Genomic DNA, 20,559 nt, shown 5'->3' with positions numbered 1-20,559 from the left:
CAAGCCACCTCGTGCCGTCTTGAATGGTCCCACCATGTCCAGGCCCCAGACTGCAAAGGGCCAGGCGATGGGGATAGTCTTGAGTGCGGAAGCTGGCTGAAGTGGCTTGGAACGGAAAATCTGGCACCCCTTGCACTTTTGGACTAACTCTTTGACCTCTTCCAGGGTGGTTGGCCAGAAGAAACCGTGCCGGAAGGCTTTGGCGACGAGTGCCCTGGAGGCCGCGTGGTGACCACACTCGCCTTCATGGATGTCTCTAAGGATTGCTTGACCTTGTTCTGCCTCGTCGCAGCGTTGGAAGACGCCGGTAACGCTGCGCCTGACCAGCTCTCTGTTGACTATGGTGTAGGCTGCTGCTCGGCGTTGCACTTGCCGAGCCAAGATTTCATCCGTTGGCAGTTCTCTGTTTACTAGGAACCTGAGGATGGGATGGGCCCATGAAGGTGCTGCTATTTCTTCAACTGCCACTAGTGCGACTTGGACAAGGGCGGCCGGGCTGGGAGGCGGCGGGTTGGAGTCCGCAGCCGCTCGCTGATTTGACAAAGTCCCGGGGCCGACTAGAGCAGTCCCCGAGCCGAGCTCTGGAGCCTTCGATCTTGCCACTGCAGTCCCCGGGCCGGGTTCTGAAGTCCCCGGGCCAGCTTTGACTGTGTGTTTCTTGGAGTCGGATCCGTCTTCCTCAGGCGGAGCCGGCACAAAGATTGAATCTGATTCTGGTGATGGCTTGATAGAAGGCTTGAGGAGGCACCGGAGGGCGACACCAGATGGTATTTCCTGGCGGGTGGAGCCGATTCGTGCCAAGGCGTCTGCTTGGTCGTTGTCGTTCCTTGGCACATGGAGGAACTCGCACCCCTCGAAGTATCCGCTGAGTTGCTGGACGAGGAAACGATAGCTCGCCATATTTGCATCATTGGCGTCCCAATCGCCAGATGATTGTTGGACCACCAAGTCAGAGTCGCCATAACACAGGATCCGGCGAATGCCGAGCTCTTTGGCAAGCCGGAGCCCGTGGATGAGCGCCTCATACTCGGTCACGTTGTTGGAGGCGGCGAAGTGGATCTGCAGCACATATCTGAGCTTGTCGCCCTTGGAGGAAGTGAGGACGACGCTGGCTCCCAAGCCGATGCGCATCTTGGAGCCGTCAAAGTGCATCCGCCAATGGGTGGAGTCGGGCGCTGGCGGCAGATACTGGGTCTCGGCCCAGTCGACGAGGAAGTCGGCCAGTGCTTGCGACTTGATGGCGGTGCGGGGCTCGTAGTAGATGGTGTAGGGGGCCAGGTCGATGGCCCATTTGGCCACTTGGCCAGAAGCATCTCGGCTTCCGATGATCTCGGCCAGTGGAGCTGTGCAGACCAGAGTGATTGGATGCTCCTGGAAGTAGGGCTTCAATTTCTTGGCAGCGAAATGCACGCCGTAGCACATCTTCTGGTAATGGGGGTAGTTCTGCTTGGAGGCCGACAGCACCTCGCTCAAGTAATATACCGGTCTCTGGACAGGTAGCGCCTTGCCTTCCTCCTTGCGCTCGACTACAATGACTGTGCTGACTACTCGGCTGGTGGCGGCAATGTAGAGGAGCATGGGCTCCTTGGGAGTCGGAGCCGCCAGCACAGGGGGAGTAGTCAACATCTTCTTTAGCTGGAGAAAAGCCTCGTCCGCCTTGGGAGTCCACTCAAAGAAGGTCGTCTTCTTCATGAGCTGATACAAGGGGAGAGCCTTCTCGCCCAGCCGACTGATGAATCGGCTGATGGATTCCAAATAGCCGGTGAACTTTTGCACATCTAACGGTCGTCTGGGTGCTTCCATCCTCTTGATGGCCTTGATCTTCACAGGATTGCACTCTATGCCGCGTTCGGAGACCAGGAAACCGAGGAGCTGGCCGGCTGGTACTCCAAAAACGCACTTCTCTGGGTTGAGCTTGATCTGGAATCGGCGCAGATTCTCAAATGTTTCCTTGAGGTCCTCCAGCAAGGTTCCACGCTTCTCCGTCTTCACCATTATGTCATCCACATAGACGTGGGCATTTCTGCCGAGTTGCTTCAGGAGGCACTTTTGCATGCAACGCTGAAAGGTGGCGCTGGTGTTTCTCAAGCCGAACGTCATGGTCAGGTAGCAGAAGGCTCCAAACAGCGTGATGAAGGTGGTCTTCAGTCTGTCGGCCGGGTTCAACTTGATCTGGTGATATCCTGAATATGCATCTAGGAAACTCAACAACTCGCATCCGGCTGTGGAGTCTATCACCTGATTGATTCTCGGCAGAGCAAATGGGTCCTTGGGGCAAGCTTTTTTGAGGCTCGTGTAATCAATGCACATCCGCCACTGCTTGTTCTTCTTCAGCACCAGTACTGGGTTTGCCAGCCACTCTGGAAAAAACACTTCCATGATGAAGCCGGCTGCCAGGAGCCGGGCTATTTATTCTCCAACAACTCTTCTTTTTTCTTCTGACAGGCGGCGCAAGGGCTGCCTGACGGGCTTCATATCGGATCGGACATGTAATTTGTGCTCGGCGAATTCCGTCGGGACACCAGGCATGTCCTTGGGGGACCATGCGAAGATGTCGCGATTCTCACGGAGGAAATCGACGAGCTCGCCTTCCTATTTGCTGTCAAGGCCTGTGCCCATGACAGCGTATCTCTCCGGGTGCTCCAGGTCCAGCGGTATCTTCTTTGTTTCTTTGGCCGGCTTGAATGATCCTTCTGCTTCTGACTCCTTGGGGTCGGGCGATAACTCGGGCTGCTTGCCGGCCATCGCCACGACCCGATCAAGAAGCCGTTTCTCAGCCGCGATCACCAAGGATTCGGCCAGCCGACTACTTTCGGCCACGCAAGCGGACGACTTCCTGTAGTCGCTGGACACGGTTAGGATTCCCTTGGAACTCGGCATCTTCATCTTGAGGTAGGCATAGTGGGGGACCGCCATGAACTTGGCCAAGGCGGGTCGGCCAAGCAATGCAGGATATGGGCTTTCGAGGTCCACCACCTCAAACCAAATTGGCTCTCGGCGGAATGATCCTTGTCTCCGAAGAGGACATCTATTAGGATCTTGCCGATTGGGGAGCAGGAAAGGCCAGGGACGATTCCGTGGAACACAGTTCGGCTGCTCTGAAGCTGTCTTCGCTTGATTCCTAATTTCTCCATTGTATCCTTGTACAGGATGTTGATACTGCTGCCTCCGTCTATCAGTACTCGCAAGAAGCGAGCGGCCCGCCTATCAGTGGCGAGTGTGGCGCTTAAGACCAAGGCATAGGAGCCTGGACTCGGCATCACCTCTGGGTGATCAGCTCTGCTCCAACTGATAGGCTTTTCGGACCAATGCATGAACTCTGGGGGACTTGATGCAACCGCATTCACTTCTTGCTGCTGCTGGCGCCTGCTGCGGCGGTCATCTGCTACACTAGTGAACACCACATAGGCTCCGTGCTCATCCAGGAACTCGTCTTGTACTGCGCCGACTGGCCTGACGGCCGGCTGCTGGGGCGGCTGTGGAGGAGGCGGCCCAGCAGGAGGGGAAGGGAGCAGGCCATCCCCCTTGGCGATTCTGGTCAGCTAGTGGCATTTCCTGGTGGTGTGGTTTGACGGCTTCGCGCCGCTGTGGAACTTGCAGGGACCGTCTAGAGTCTGTTCATAGGAGAAAGCCGGCAGCCAGTTGGACTTGCCGCCCTTCTGTCGCTTTGCCGGAGGCGGTCCCTCCAACTGCTGGTCTTCTGCTGTTGCCACTTGCCGACTGTTGGAAGTCGGCTGCGGGGCTTTGCGCTTTTGGTCATTCTGCTGTTGCCGCCGACTGGTGTCTCCAGCCGGAGTTCTTGGAGCCTGAGGGGCAACTTTGCCAGTCGTGCTGACCCAAATCTCTGCCTTCATGGAGGAGTCGGCCGTGGCGTACTTGTCCGCTGTGATCAGCAGCTTATCGAGGGTCTCCGGCTCGTCGCAGAGGAGCTTGTGCTTGAGAAGGGTGCCTTCTCTGCACCCGGCAGTAAAATACTCGATGGCCTGCACCTCGTGCACGCCCTCGCAGGAGTTCCAGAGTTCACCCCAGCGCGTGAGGTAGTCTCGAGTAGACTCGTCAGGGCCTTGCACGCACAAGGAGAGTTGGCGTAGCTTGGGAGGTTGCTTGTACGTGCTGGTGAAGTTGCGGACGAAAGCCTCGGTGAAGTCAACCCAGCTGTTGATGCTGCGAGGCTTCAGACTGTTCAACCACGTTCGGGCCGAGCCCTAGAGCATGAGCGGGACGTATCTTACGGCAACACGCTTGTTGCCGTTCGCTATGTTGACGGCGGTGGAGTAGTCGATCAGCCAATCTTCCGGCTTCACGGTGCCGGTATATTTGGGCGTGTCTCGGGGGAGCGTGAACCCTTTGGGGAAGGGCTCATCTCGGATGCGGGGTCCAAAGCAGGGGGGACCCAACTCATCTTCTTCTTCTACCGCTAGTGATCGGTGGAGTCGGTCGATTCGGTGGCGGGCGTCGTTCTCTCCGACTCCCTCTCGGCGGCGAGGCGGTCGCCGAGAGTCGGATGTTCGACGGGCGGCGGGGAGACTCGCCTTTCCCTGCAAGGAGGGGGAGGCAGGTAGTCGTCCTGCCGTTCCACCGCTTTGGGGCGGCCGTCTTGGTCGCGCTCGATGGTGATGTGAGTCCGACTATGGCTGACAGCCGGCTCCTTGTCCTTCTTCCCACGGGCCCCGCCAGTCAGCATCCGAGACGTTGCACCCTGGTCTCGGCGAGGCAGTGGGTCGTCGTTTTGGCGCTGCGGCGCCTCGGTGCGGCAGCCGGCATCATTCTGCGCGGCGGCCGCGTCGAGGAGCTGCTGAACTCGCTCCGTCATTACGCGGCGCTCTTCGCCTTCGAAGTTGTCGAGCTCGTCTGCCGCCGCCTAAAGCGGCACGGGTATTCTCTGCGGGCGTGGCATACACAGGGCGATCGGCCCCGAAGAGGTTGGCGATTGCCGCGCCGCGCTGTCGGACCGCGCCTAGGCGGCTAGGCCCGGTCGGAGCCGGCGAGCCGCCTACGACGCGATCCATCTCGCGTTGGTAAGCTTCTGACAAGCGCCTCATGCTTGCCAGCTTCTTCGCGCCTTCGACGAGCTGAAGGCGGAGCGCCTCCAGCATCTCGGCATCGGCGTCTTCCGGAATCGGCGCTGCAAGGCCTCGCAGGGCCGCGTCAAGCGGGTCGTGCGCTCCTTCTCCGGAGCGCTCGCCGTGCTCGAGGACGAGGACCTCAGTGACGGTGCTTCCGCCGCTCCCCGCGCAAGGGAGCGGCTCGTCGTAGACCACCACGTTGGTGGGGAACGCGTCGAGCGACGCGGTGTCGGAGTCGACCAGCATCGGGTCGGTGGATCCTATGGACTCCAGGTCCGCGGCAGGCTCGCCGGCGACGTGGAGTTGGTCGAGGAGGCCCGCGAGGAGGCTCTCGGGGACACTCGTGCCTGCATCGGACGCAGGCTCATCAGAGAGGCGAACCTCGCCGATAAGATCGGTGAGGCAGCTGGCCGGACAGGCGATCTCAGCACCGTGCAGCGTGTCAGCATAGACGCCATCCGGCGTGCCGGGCTGGCTGTGCTCGCCGGGGAGGAACAGGGTTCCCGTCCAGAGCAGATCTCTGGACGACGGTGCACCTCGCCCCACGGTGGGCGCCAAATGTCGGGGGTTGGGTACGACATATGCCAAAGGATGGCTTATCATGGTGGGAGCGAGTAGAACGTCGCTGGTGCCTGGAAGCGAGATGAGGCGAAGACATGCACGCCGGCGGAACTTACCCAGCTTCAGCGCTCTCCTAGGAGATAACACCCCTACTGCTGCTCTACGGGGTCTCCTCATGATCACTAAGGCAAAGTGACTACAATGGTGCTCCTGGAGCTGTTTCGGGAGGCAGGAGAGGGCAAGGCTAGCTCTCTCCTCCCTGTGCTATCTGGTCTATCTCTATCTAGGTCCAAATGTCGGGAGTTGGGTACGACATATGCCAAAGGATGGCTTATCATGGTGGGAGCAAGTAGAACGTCGCTGGTGCCTGGAAGCGGGATGATACAAAGACATGCACGCCGGCGGAACTTACCCAGTTTCAGGGCTCTCCTAGGAGATAACACCCCTACTGCTGCTCTGCGGGGTCTCCGCATGATCACTAAGGCAAAGTGACTACAATGGTGCTCCTGGAGCTGTTTCGGGAGGCAGGAGAGGGCAAGGCTAGCTCTCTCCTCCCTGTGCTATCTGTACTATCTCTATCTAGGTCCCAACCCTTTGCATGGGTGCCCCGGGGGGTTTATATAGGCCTACCCCCCGGGGGTACAATAGTAATCCGGCTGGGCGCGGGTCCCAGCCGCCCGTCTCTCAGGCCGCCGTCTTCCCCGCCGACTTCTGGGGCCCACCGACTGGCGGGTCCCACGGACAGGCTTGATACTGTAGCGGCACTCTTGATGACGTAGGCTTGGTCATTGGGTCGTGGCAACAGTGCCGCCGTATATCGGGTGATCAGTGTCGCCATTCCCCATCCTATCTGGTTAATGGCTCGTGGGGCCCTGGGAAGGAGTCGGCCGACTCCTGGGGGGCCGACTCCCACAGGTCCGTCTTCGGGGCGCCCAGGCCGCCTTCGGCCCACCCACTGACAGGCGGCCCCGCCGTCATCGGGCCGTATAGGCCGGCGTCGTGGGCACAGTGCATGGCGCACTATAGCTGAGGTCAGGGCAGGCATGGCAACAGTGCCGCCCCTCGCCGGAGATCTTCCAGCGATACGGCTCACTGTAGCCATGCCGGCCCTTCATAAGCAGGGGGAGAACGACCACGCCATGACCGTACCCCACATCGTACTTCGGGACGAGGGAGGAGTCATGGGCTGACTCTCCATAGTCGGCCTCTCTGGAGGTCGCCAGCTTGGAGTCGGCTTGTCTCGGAGTCGCCGTCTGGGACTCGGCTTGTCTTGGAGTCGCTCCTGGGACTCGGCTTGAGGGGCGCGGCCTGCCCCAATGTCTTGAAAGGTCCCGGGACTCGGGTCAGCCTACCCGTGGCCCAATACTCTGACATCTGGTTCAAGCCGTTAGCCAATCTCCACAGCTTAATAAATAGTAACGTCTAACTGAGCCAGTTAGTTAGATGCGTACACTTGGTGTAGTAGGATCTTTATTTAGTTTGATGCATACACTTGTTCTTTTTTGGTAGCCCTTTTGTAATGATGGCTGATGTTTGGTTTGGAAGAGAGAGCTACGTCTTCACTCTTCTGGCCTGCTTATTGCTTCTGTTGCACCCCCAGCCCTGGTTGTTGCTGCTGCTGTTTTCAATGTACAATCAGTAGTATATTTCGTCTGTTGGTTGAATATAAATGTGTTGTTAGAACGACAAACACAATGTTTTAGAAGTCGTTGCACGGTTCGATCCTTTAGTGCCCCGTACCGTACGTAGCTCATACTATTTTTTGTACGGAACACATTTTCCACTTGTTGATAACATGCAGCCCACTGATGAAGGCCCAATAGAGAAGCCCATAATTAACTGGAAGGGACGCTCTCACATGAATCCGGCTCAGGTACATGCTCATGGTCCCCTAAACTTAAATAAGTAAATAAATAAATAAAGCTGAATGCTCATGCACCAGTTCTTTGGGAAAATAGGTAGCCCAATATTTCTTTTTGAAGAATACCCAAGCTAGGCCTATTTGTTTTCTCCGAATTACTGGGCTGCAAATCTTTCAAGACGAGCAAATGGGATATTAGTTTTTTTTTTAATTTTGTTCTTCACTGTTATCTTATACGTATTTCATTGGATTTAACATGACATAGTACTAACTTATTTTTAAATTTGTTTTAGTATGGCTATTAATTTTTGGATTAAGAATATTTTGTTCCCCAACAAAAATTTCCCACATATTTAGTTAATTTTTTGACCCTGGTATTGACCAGAAAATGGCCGGCAATTCTCAAAATGGAAAACGGGATGCAATAAATTCCATATGAATTAGAAAATGAGTAAAAATTATAAAAATAATAGCAAATGAGCTATACACGCCACAGATTTCAAGGCTGACTTGTTTACGCAAGGCTTTGTTAGTGAACACACGATTCTAGCCGCCGTGCTTCTTCAATCTCTGATATTCCTGCTCCAGCCGCCTAAACTAGCGCCGGCGGGACTGCCTACTCCCTCCTCTTGTGGCCCGCTGTGATGCCGCGTAGGCTTCCCCGACCCACCCTACTCCCTCCGCTGGCCTGGCCGCACGCAATCAAATGCCTCCTTATTACGTGAAAAAATGATTCCTCCTACTGACATCTGGGGCGCACCGGTTGGGAGGCTGACCTGTGGGCCTACTATGTTGACGCGTACGCAGGGCTTGTCAACTTAGTCAACAAACGATTCTAGCAGCAGTAACCATTGGATTTGAATCGAATGGTACTGCTGCTTCTTCAATCGCTGCTCTTCTTGCAACGGCCGCCCAAACCAGCGTCGGGGAGACCGCCTGCTCCTACCTCCAGTGGCCGGTTGTGCTGCCGTTGAGGCCTCATCGCCCCCTACTACTCCCACCGCTAGCCAGGCCCTGCGGCGACGGCAACCTCACACCGCAACCGAACCACTGAACCCTGGTACTCCTCTCCGCGTGGGCATCCACTGCCGCGTCTTCCCTGGCTCCGCGTCATCCCCTTCCTAGGCCTCGCCGTCGTCCACCGCCTTGGTGCTCTCAGCGCGGCGTGGTCAATGTGGTCAATGACATTCCATCGGGAGAGTACTGTACGTGTAGAGGCTGACAGCTGGGTCCACGACCACATCCCAGTTTTTTTGTGATTTGCCAAGTAAGTCGCTTTGTCAGGCCTGTTGGGCTGCAAATCTTTCAAGACGAGGAGAACTTTCATTCAGCTGGCCGAGAAAATGGCCCATCAGTAATGAGAAATGGGTTGTACATTTTTAAAACACATCAAACCGGCAGTTAGTTTCAAATATCTTTTTTTTCATTTCAAGATTTTAAATTACATTAATTTTTATGCGTGGAGAATTTTTTGGATTTTATATTGATATACATTTATTTTTAAAATTAGTTTGAGTGTGAGTCGAAATTTTGGGATTAAAAATAGTTCGGACTGCATTGAAATATGCAAAATTTCGTATAAATTTTTTACCATGGCCACAATATGGGCTGTAATGCTAACAAAAAGAATATGGGCTCCAATAAAAAACCTTAAGAATTAGCAAACGAGCTGTAAATTATTAAAAATAATGGCAGATGGGTTGTATGCTGTTTTCCACAGATTTGAGGCTTTCCTAAAAAAAGGTTGACGCACAAGCAGTGACTGTTGGATGGCCATCCAACGGCCGTCGTGCTTCTTCAATCTCTGCTCTTCCTGCTCCAGCCGCTCAAACAAGCGCCGGCAGGACTGCCTGCTCCCTCCTTCCCGCGGCCGGCTCTGACAGCTCGGACCCACCAGCTATATCTGCCTCCTTATTACGCACAAAAAAATGAATACTCCCCCTGTTAGCTGGGACCCAGTATAGTGGAAGGCTGACTTGTGGGCCTACTAAGTTGACGGGGACGTAGGGCTTTGTCAACTTAGTCAATATGCACGATTCTAGCTCCAGTGACCATACGATGTCCATCCAACGGCCATAGTGCTTCTTCAACCTCTGGTCTTCTTGCTCCAGCCGCCCAAACCAGCGCCGGTCGTGCCTCGTGCTCCTGCCTCCCGTGGTAGGCTGCGATGCGGCGGAGGCCTCACCGCCCCCTACTACTCCCACCGCTGGCCAGGACATCCCTCTACTCACCCACACCCCCTGTTATTCTGCGGCGGCGTCAGCCTCACACCACAGCGAACCAGTGAACCCTCATACTCCTCTACGCGTGGGCATCCTCTGCTGCGTCTTCCCCGGCTCTGCGTTGTCCCCTTCCTAGGCCTCGCCGTCGTCCACCGCCCTGGTGCTCTCGATGCGGCGTGGTCAACGTGGTCAAGGAACGGCTTCCATCGGACGTGGACTGTACGTGGAGAGGCTAACAGCTGGGTCCACGGCCGCAGCAAGGAAGTGCCTCCTTATTATGCGCAAAATAATTATTCCTCCACCTGACAGCGGGGACCCACCAGACGGGTCACCATATTTCGTGAAAAAAACATTCCCCCCTGACTGCTGGGACCCACCAGCTACACCTTCGGACGCAAGGAAGTGCGTCTGGGCAAAAAAATAAAATGATTCGCCCCCCTGACTGCTGGGACCCACCAGCTACATCTTCGAACGCAAGGAAGTGTGTCCGGGCAAGAAAAAAACGATTCGCCCCCCTGACTGCTGGGACCCACCAGCTACATCTTCGCACGCATGGAAGTGCCTGATAGTCAGGACCCACCTGGTCGAAGCGTACGTAGCGTTGTCATTCTGGTCGCGAACGTGTACGTACATACTGGTCCGTGTAGAGGCGCGCACGTGTCGTAGATGTAGAGGCGCGCACGTGTCGTAGTAGAGGTGCACACGTAGCATGTACATGTACGTACAACGGTGAGGGTGCAAGAAGGAAAATACGGCCATGTACGTACATATGGGCAGGGTCTCTAACGCCTATCGTGCATACGTACATGGCTGGGTCAGAACAGAGAAACAACGTCATCGTCGTGTTCATGGGGAGCCAACCGGCTGGGTTGGAACGGAATGCGTGGTCGTGTTCATCAGGAGGGCTTGGACGGAACGGGCGATGGAAACGAGGCCTGGCGTACCGCACAACGGAGGAAACGGCCTTGTGTTCGACCGGCCACGTTCGAAACGGGGTCCTGTTGATCGGGAGGGGCCTGGCGTACCGCAAAACGGAGGAGACGGACCTCCTACGGTCGAAACGGGGGTCCTGTTGATCGGGAGGGGTGTGGTGTACCGCAAAACGGAGGAAACGAACCTCCTACGGTCGAAACGGGGGTCCTGTTCATCGGGAGGGGTGTGGCGTACCGCAAAACGGACGAAACAGACTTGTGTTGGAGCGCTACGGTCGAAACGGGGGGGGGGGAGGGGTGTGGCGTACCGCAAAATGGGACTCCACGGGATACTGTTCATCTCCACTGTCGACCTCCTCCAGCGTCCACGGGCTACCGTCGACCTCCTCCAGCCTCCACGGGCTCCTGTTCATCCAGCTTCCACCGCAGGCTACTCCACCGGCTACTGTTCAACCACCCCTCCATGGGCACCCCTCCATCGTCTACTGTTCATCCAGCCCTCCACACCACGGGGTCCTGTTCAACCAGCCCTCCACGGGCACCCCTCCACCGTCTACTGTTCATCCAGCCCTCCACACCACGGGGTCCTGTTCAACCACCCCTCCACGGCCACCCCTCCACCGTCTACTGTTCATCCAGCCCTCCACACCATGGGTTCCTGTTCATCCAGAGGCAACGCCACCGCTCACTGTTCATCCAACCCCCCCGCAACACTCACTGTTCATCCCAGAGGCAGCATCGATTGGCTTCAGTTAGCAGCAGTAGCGAAGGAATCGCTCCATCGGGTTCAGTTAACAGCCATCGATCGATCGCTTGGGTTCAGTAACGCGTAGCCTGCAGTGCAATCGCTCGGGTTCAGTTAGAGCCCAACGCCTCGCTCAACTTTAGTTAGAGCCAACACCTCGCACACATGCACGTACGTATGAGAGAAATGCGCATCGCTCTCCCACCATAACCGGCAACTCCCCGAAATTTTCCTCCCCCTCGCTTCTACCACGGTTTTTTCCGTCATGGACGGCCCAAAGAATGTCATGCAGCTGCATCTCCGGCCCGCCCAGGACGAAAAGCCCATTTTCTGTCATGATTTTTTGTCATAGAAGTAGGAGCCCACTACATCTATGATGATACCGGGTTTTGTCACAATTATCGTCATAGAAGTGTCATATGTATGACAAATCTTTTTTTCGTTCGGCCCAAAATGTCACAGATGTGTCTTTTTTTTGTAGTGCATGTAGCAATCAATGGGACATGGCATATGTGAAGAAATGACATTGTTGCAACCAAGCATATGATAGGAGCAAGTAATCCAAGAATTGGATGCAACACACAAGGTATATATTTCATGAGGCATGGAAAGGTGAAAATGACAAGTTGAAGCAAGATCTCTAACATGTGTGCAATCAAGTGGTACAAGATGGCCAACAAGTCACATGGTGCAAGCAACACAAGTAGTATGATCTGCAATATCCATTCTCGGGAAGGATGCCACCTTGAAAGCGTGTCCTTGTGCGTCCTTCACAATGCCGAAGGGCAAGCAAATGCGGTGTAGAAGCGAGTCGTGGTAGAATGTATGAGGCTCACTCTCAAGAACTCGAATGGTCAACTCACGTGAAGTGGAGTATGCCTCAAGATGTAGTTGGTGGTGGATACTTGGTCAACTCACGTGAAGTGGACTATGCCTCAAGATGTATCCAAATTGAGACTCCGAGTCATCTGGATCAGTGTTAAAGCTTGCATCAACATAACCCTTTATGACGAACCCTTTATCACCTCCATAACCGAGAAACATTTCCTTAGTCCTCTTTAGGTACCTAAGGATAATTTTGACCGTTGTCCAGTGATCCACTCTTGGATCACTATTGTACTCCCTTGCCATACTCATAGCAAGGCACACAACTGGTCTAGTACACAACGTGGCATACTTTATAGAACCTATGACTAAGGCATAGGGAATGACTTTCATTTTCTCTTTATCTTCTGCCGTGGTCGGGCTTTGAGTCTTACTCAACTTTATACCTTGTAATACAAGAACCCTCTCTTTGACTGATCCATTTTTGAACTCCTTCAAAATCTTGTCAAGGTATGTACTCATTGAAAATCTTATCAAGCGTCTTGATCTATCTCTATAGATCTTGATGCCCAATATGTAAGCAGCTTCACCGAGGTCTTTCATTGAAAAAATTCTTATTCAAGTATCCTTTTATGCTATCCAGAAATTCTATATCATTTCCAATCAATAATATGTCATCTACATATAATATTAGAAATGCTACAGAGCTCCCACTCACTTTCTTGTAAATACAGGCTTCACCATAAGTCTATATAAAACCATATGCTTTGATCACCTTATCAAAGCGTATATTCCAACTCCGAGATATTTGCACCAGTCCATAGATGGATAGCTAGAGCTCGCGCACTTTGTTAGCACCTTTAGGATTGACAAAACCTTCTGGTTGCATCATATATAACTCTTCTTTAATATCCATTAAGGAATGCAGTTTTTGACATCCATTTGCCAGATTTCATAATCATTAAATGTGGCCATTGCTAACATGATTCGGACGGACTTAAGCATCCCTATGGTTGAGAAAGTCTCATTGTAGTCAACCCCTTGAACTCGTCGAAAACCTTTTTGTGACAAATCGAGCTTTGTAGACAATACCGTTACCATCAGCGCCAGTATTCTTCTTGAAGATCCATTTATTCTCTATGGCTTGCCGATCATCGGGCAAGTCCACCAAAGTCCACACTTTGTTCTCATATATGGATCCTATCTCAGATTTCATGGCCTCAAGCCATCTGTCGGAATCTGGGCTCATCATAGCTTCTTCATAGTTTGTAGGTTCACCATGGTCTAGTAACATGACTTTTGGAACAGGATTACCGTACCACTCTGGTGCGGATCGTCCTCTGCTCGACTTACGAGGTTCAATAGTAACTTGATCTGAAGTTTCATGATCATTATCATTAGCTTCTTCTCTAGTTGGTGTAGGTATCACGAGAACAGTTTTCTGTGATGAACTACTTTCTAATTCCAGAGAAGGTACATTTACCTCATCAAGTTTTACTTTCCTCCCACTCACTTCTTTCAAGAGAAACTCCTTCTCTAGAAAGGTTCCATTCTTGGCAACAAAGATCTTGCCTTCGGATCTGTGGTAGAAGGTGTACCCAATTGTTTCCTTAGGATATCCGATGAATACACACTTCTCCGACTTGGGTTAGAGCTTATCAGGCTGGAGCTTTCCACATAAGCATCACAACCCCAAACTTTAAGAAACGACAGCTTAGGTTTATTACCAAACCATAGTTCATACGGTGTTATCTCAGCGGATTTAGATGGTCCCCATTTAACATGAATGCAGCTGTCTCTAATACATAACCCCAAATCGATAGTGGTAAATCGGTAAGAGACATCATAGATCACACCATATCTAATAAAGTACGGTTAAGATGTTCGGACACACCATTACACTGTGTTGTTCCAGGTGGCGTGAGTTGTGAAACTATTCCACACTGTTTTAAATGAAGGCCAAACTCATAAATTAAATATCCATTAGATCATAGAAACTTTTATTTTCTTGTTACGATGATTTTCCACTTCACGCTGAAATTCTTTGAACTTTTCAAATGTTTTCAGACTTGTGTTTCATTAAGTAGATATACTCATATCTGCTCAAATCATCTGTGAAGGTCAGAAAAATAATGATGCCCACCGCGACCCTCAACACTCATCGGACCGCATACATCGGTATGTATTATTTCCAATAAGTCATTGGCTCGTTCCATTGTTCCGGAGAACGAAGTTTTAGTCATCTTGCCCATGAGGCATGGTTCGCAAGTATCAAATGATTCATAATCAAGTGATTCCAAAAAGTCCATATGCATGGAGTTTTTTCATGCGCTTTACACCAATATGATCTAAATGGCGGTGCCACAAGTATGTTGCACTATCATTATTAACTTTGCATCTTTTGGCATCAACATTATGAATATGTGTATCACTACAATCGAGATTCAATAAACCATTTACATTGGGTGTGTTACCATAGAAGGTTTTATTCATGTAAACAGAATAACAATTATTCTCTAACTTAAATGAATAACCATATTGCAATAAACATGATCTAATCATATTCATGCTCAACGCAAACACCAAATAACATTTATCTAGGTTCAACACTAATCTCGAAGGTAGAGGGAGTGTGCGATGGTGATCATATCAACCTTGGAATCATTTCCAACACACATCGGCACCTCACTTTTAACTAGTCTCTGCAACTCCTGTTTCGAGTTACTAATCTTAGCAACTGAACCGGTATCAAATACCTAGGGGTTACTATGAACACTGTTAAAATACACATCAATAACATGTATATAAAATATACCTTTGTTCACTTTGCCATCCTTCTTATCCGCCAAGTATTTGGGCCAGTTCCACTTCCAATGACCATTCCTTTGCAGTGGAAGCACTTAGTTTCAGGCTTAGGTCTAGCTTTGGGCTTCTTCACAGGAGTGGCAACTTGTTTGCCATTCTTCTTGAAGTTCCCTTTATTTCCCTTGCCATTTTTCTTGAAACTAGTGGTCTTGTTAACCATCAACACTTGATGCTCTTTCTTTAATTTCTACCTTTGCCGATTTCAGCATTGCGAAGAGCTCGGGAATCTTTTCGTTATCCCTTGCACATTATAGTTCATCGCGAATGTTGGTGTACAAAAGTATGGGCTTTTCTGTACCCCTTACTTGTGCACGGGCAGCCGTAGCCACACCTGCGGCAAGGCTTGGCATGGCAGTAGAAGACAAAATATGAGACTACCAAGACAAGTGTCGGTGTCAAAACCGGCGGATCTCGGGTAGGGGGTCCCGATCTGTGCGTCTTAGGCTAATGGTAACAGGAGGCAAGGGACACAATGTTTACCCAGGTTCGGGCCCTCTACCTGAGATCCGCCGGTTTTGACATCGACATTGGTGCTTTCATTGAGAGTTCCTTTGTGTCATCGCCGCAAGGCTGGATGGCTCCTTCAATCGTTAACAACACGGTCCAGAGTGAGACTTTTCTCCCCGGACAGATCTTCGTGTTCGGTGGCTTCGCACTGCGGGCCAATTCGCTTGGCCAACTGGAGCAGATCGACAGCTACGCCCTTGGCCACCAGGTCAGGTTCGGAAACCTGAACTACACGGTCAATATCCGCAGAGACTTGATCTTCAACAGGTTCGGGCCTGCTCCAGGAGCGCCGGACAATCACGATGAGCATGGCTTAGACCTGCTGTCGGATAATGCTTGGGATATCACCCCTGTAGTAGCCCTGGACCTAAATCCGGAGCAGATTGCGTTGCCCAAGGAAGGGTGGATGGACCCCGTCCCGCAGGCCGCACACTCATCGGCGGTAGAGCCGAACACATGCCTTGCCTCCAAAGAAGCCTGTGACACCGGACCACCGGACTCGTATCCGGTTGTAGGTTCCAGTCCGTGCGCCTCTAAGCCCGCCGAATCTGGTTGGGCTCCGATAATGGAGTTCACCTCCGCGGACATCTTCCAGCACTCGCCCTTTGACGACGTGCTGAACTCCTTAAAATCCCTCTCTTTGTCAGGAGACTGTCGGCCGAACTAAACTATGTCCGACTCGAATGGGAAGAAGGCGACGAAGGAATTCGTTGCCCACCCACCACCCACTTCATAGCCACTGTCGACGATGTATCAGACATGCTTGACTTCGACCCTGATGATACCGACGGTATGGATGTCGGTGCAGGAGACGATTCAGAATCACTAGGGCGTTGGACTGCCACCTCGTCATACGATTTATACATGGTGGATACGCCTAAGGAGGAGGACGACGACAATTCGGAAGATAAAACTCCCGGGCAAAGCCAAAACGACAGCGTAGACGCCGCTGCAAGTCTAGCAACAGTAAAAATAGCAACAAGAGCGCCAGAAAGATCGACGCCCCAGTCAACTCTGAAGGCAACAACGACCATATGGACCCAGCAACGGAGCAGGATGAGCCAGGTCATGCCGAACACAGCTCGGAGCAGACGCCCGATCACAATGATCCCGAGGGACGAATTCATCAAACCGCCCCAGGACAAGAACATAGTCCGGATGACGATGCATTCATCATCCCAAAAACACGCTTGGAACAAGATAACCTCCACAGAAGGCTTATGGCCACTGCGAGAAGTCTAAAGAAGCAGAAGCAACGGCTAAAGGCCGCACAGGAAACGCTCAATCGCAGATGGAATAAAGTGCTAGCCACTGAAGAAAAGTACGGCGACGATCGCCATACAAAGAGCTATCCAAAACGCAAGCTGCTGCCAGAATTCGACGACGAGGCCGTTCCACCAAAGAATAACACGGCCAGGAGGCCGGACAAACCACTTCATAATCGCAACAGAGCAGCTACCGACGCCGCACATGATTTCCGCGAGCTCCTGGATAAGAAAGCCGGCGCAGCTAGGTCCATCTGCGGATCTAAAGGACACACCCCGGCGCAGGACTATGGTCACCAAAACGATCATACCGATCGGATACCAGTTCGGAATCAACACCGGACACAACAACAGACGACGGCATGCCACATCACGTCCAGATACAGAGGGGCTGCTCATCCCATGTGCTTCACCGAAGAAGTACTGGACCATGAATTTCCACAGGGTTTTTAAACCTGTGAACATAGAGGCATACGACGGAACAACAGACCCAGGGGTCTAGATCGAGGATTTTATCCTGCATATACACATGGCTCGTGGGGACGACCTCCATGCCATCAAATACCTACCCCTCAAGTTGAAGGGGCCAGCTCGACACTGGTTGAAAAGCCTCCCCGGAAATTCAATTGGAAGTTGGGAGGAACTAGAGGACGCTTTTAGGGCCAATTTTCAAGGGACTTATGTTCGGCCTCCGGATGCAGACGATTTAAGTCACATAATCCAACAGCCCGGAGAGTCCGCCCGCAAGCTTTGGAACATATTCCTCACCAAGAAGAATCATATTGTTGATTGTCCGGATGCTGAAGCCTTAGCGGCCTTCAAACACAGCATCCGAGACAAGTGGCTTGCCAGACACGTCGGCCAAGAAAAGCCAAGAACAATGGCAGCCTTAACAAGCCTTATGACCCACTTTTGCATGGGTGAAGATAGCTGGTTGGCCCGTAAAGGCACCAGCAACCCAAGCACATCCGAAATAAGGGATGTCAATGGGAAGTCGCAGTGCAATAAAAACAAATGTCAAAACAAGGAAGAGAGCCCGGACAACACAACGGTCAACGCCGGATTCAGGGGCTCTCGACCCGGTTAGCAAAAGAAGCCATTTAAAGGCAACAAAGAGGGACCGCCCGATCTGAACAGAGTCCTGGATAGACTGTGCCAAATCCATGGCACCCCCAACAAACCTGCGAACCACACTCACAGAGAATGCTGGGTCTTCAAGCAGGCCGGCAAATTAAATGCCGAAAACAAGGGAAGGGAAACACCAAGTGAAGACGAGGATGAGCCTCGCTAGCCGAACACTAAGGGACAGAAAAAAATCCCACCAGAGGTAAAAACAGTAAACATGATCCACGCGACTCACACACCCATGAGAAGGCGCAAACACACACTCAGAGACGCATACGTTGTAAGGCCCGTCGCCCCCAAACTTAACCACTGGTCGGCCTGCCCGATCACCTTCGATCACAGGGACTGCCCGACTACTATGCGGCACGGAGGATCAACTGCCTTGGTGCTCGACCCAATAATCGACGGATACCATCTCACTCGCGTCCTCATGGACGGCGGCAGTAGTCTCAATTTAATATAGCAGGACACTGTCTGCAGGATGGGGATAGACCCATCCAGAATCAGCCAAAGCAACACCACCTTTGAAGGGGTGATACCAGGCGTTGAAGCCCACGGCAGGGGCTCCATCATACTGGAGGTAACATTCGGTTCCCCCGGCAACTCCAGAAGCGAAGAACTACTCTCCACCATCGGCCCCCTCCAAAGTGGCTATTACGCATTGCTCGGGAGAACGACATTCGCCCGCTTCAACGCAGTACCGCATTACGCCTACCTCACACTCAAGATGCCCGGTCCACGCGGTGTCATCACCGTTAACGGAAACACAGAGCGCTCCTCATGCGCGAAGAAATACGCGACGGCTCTAGCAGCCGGCCTCTAAGCGGCCTCCAATACCAGAAAGCATGGCTGGTCGTTAAGACCACAAACATGACTAGACGAGTCCGGCAGCCCGGATAAACCTGAGCTAGGGCACCATGTACATAATCCTATAGAGCACACCAGGGGCAATAGATATTTAATGCAGCCCCACTGTTGGCTTGACCTTATTAATAGGCCAATGTCTTACACTTTTACTATCCATCGCACGCTTATGTTATACTCTCCTACATGAGTCTTTCTTTTTCACAGACACAATTCGCGTGATGCCCTTCCAGGAAACGGCACAACGGAGACAAAGGCGCAGACGTGCAGCAGGGCCCCGCTTAAAGGTTTCTCTTTAGATTAAGCTCCTGTGTAAACCTTTTTTATTGTCTTTTGTTGTTTCCACATCCCATGGGTACTATACCCATAGAGGTACTGCCGTTATTGGCATTTCACCACGACAGACTAATGCACGTACCTGGAACTACAGGGTTCATAATGAAAGGACATTCTTCAGCCCATTTTATGTTGCAAAGTCCGAATACCTTCGGGAGTGTTCGGCGTCACGAGTTTGGCCTTGTATGCATCAGCTCTGAATCATGTCTTTGGTCAAATGTTGGGTTTGTCCGGCTCCTGGGTTTGCCACCTTATGTTCCGTTCTTATCGGCTAAGGCGGCCAAAGGAGAACTACTGCGATTGTGCCCTGGTTATTCTGGATGAGCACCTCAGTAGAGAAAGCCGAAAACTGACTGTCATGATACAACGAGAGACTGTTCATCCACTCAAAGACTTACCAGAATCTTTAGGATTCCTCCGCATTAACGAAGGACCGTTCCCCGGTCATGTACACACGCGCCCGTATTCGGATGCACGTGAAGGTACCGGGGCTACATAGTAGCCCCACCATCAAACTCTTATGGTTAAGTGAAAGTGTTACAGCTATATAGTCCGGTTGCCTAGTTCGACGTGCGATCACCTCCTTAACGGACCAAGACGTTGGATCAAGTGTGATTACACATATTTTTCGCGAACACCCCTGCATTGTATGCGTGGGGGCTGAAGCAAACGACTGCTAACTTTTAGATTACACATATACATAAAAACAGCCGCACAGGAGGCACATTAATACTTTCGGGCACAAAGTATAAAAATAGCGTCATAATCAAAATAACATTGTTTTTACAATGACACGATTTGTCACTCGAACATGACATTCTTCAAGCACAGAGCCTCTATCAAACGAGCACCTTCTGTTACCTGCTCCAAGTAGTGCTCGGCTGGATCCTGGCCTCCCGCCAGATTCTGGGTCGCAATGATGGTGGCCTCCATATCTGTCCAATATGCTTTAACACGGGCAAGTGCCATCCATGCACCCTCTATACACGCCGACCTCCTCATGGCATCGATCTTTGATACGGCACTGAGGAATTGTTGCACCAAACCAAAATAACTGTCCGGCTTAGGACCCTTCGACCAAAGATGGTCTATTACAGACCGCATTGCAAGCCCGGATAGCCTATGAAGCACAGCCACAGCAGCCATTTTCTCACTCAACGGCAATGGGCGCGCGGGAGCATGGAATTGCGACCAGAACAGCTTCTCCACTTCTTTATCACCTTGATCCTCGAAAAACTTGGCCGCACATTAGCTGTACTCTTTGCCAAGTCCGCATACGTGTCTGCAGGACTCCAGCGTCGATCCAGGGGAGCATACTTCGGATCCAAAAACTTCAAGTAGGGGTTCCCAGCCGCGATTTTCCCGGCGTGTCGAAGCTCCTCCCG

This window comes from Triticum aestivum, chromosome 7B, assembly GCF_018294505.1.
Source record: "Triticum aestivum cultivar Chinese Spring chromosome 7B, IWGSC CS RefSeq v2.1, whole genome shotgun sequence".
Classification (NCBI taxonomy): Eukaryota; Viridiplantae; Streptophyta; class Magnoliopsida; order Poales; family Poaceae; genus Triticum; species Triticum aestivum.
Note: the sequence above shows the minus strand (reverse complement) of the source record.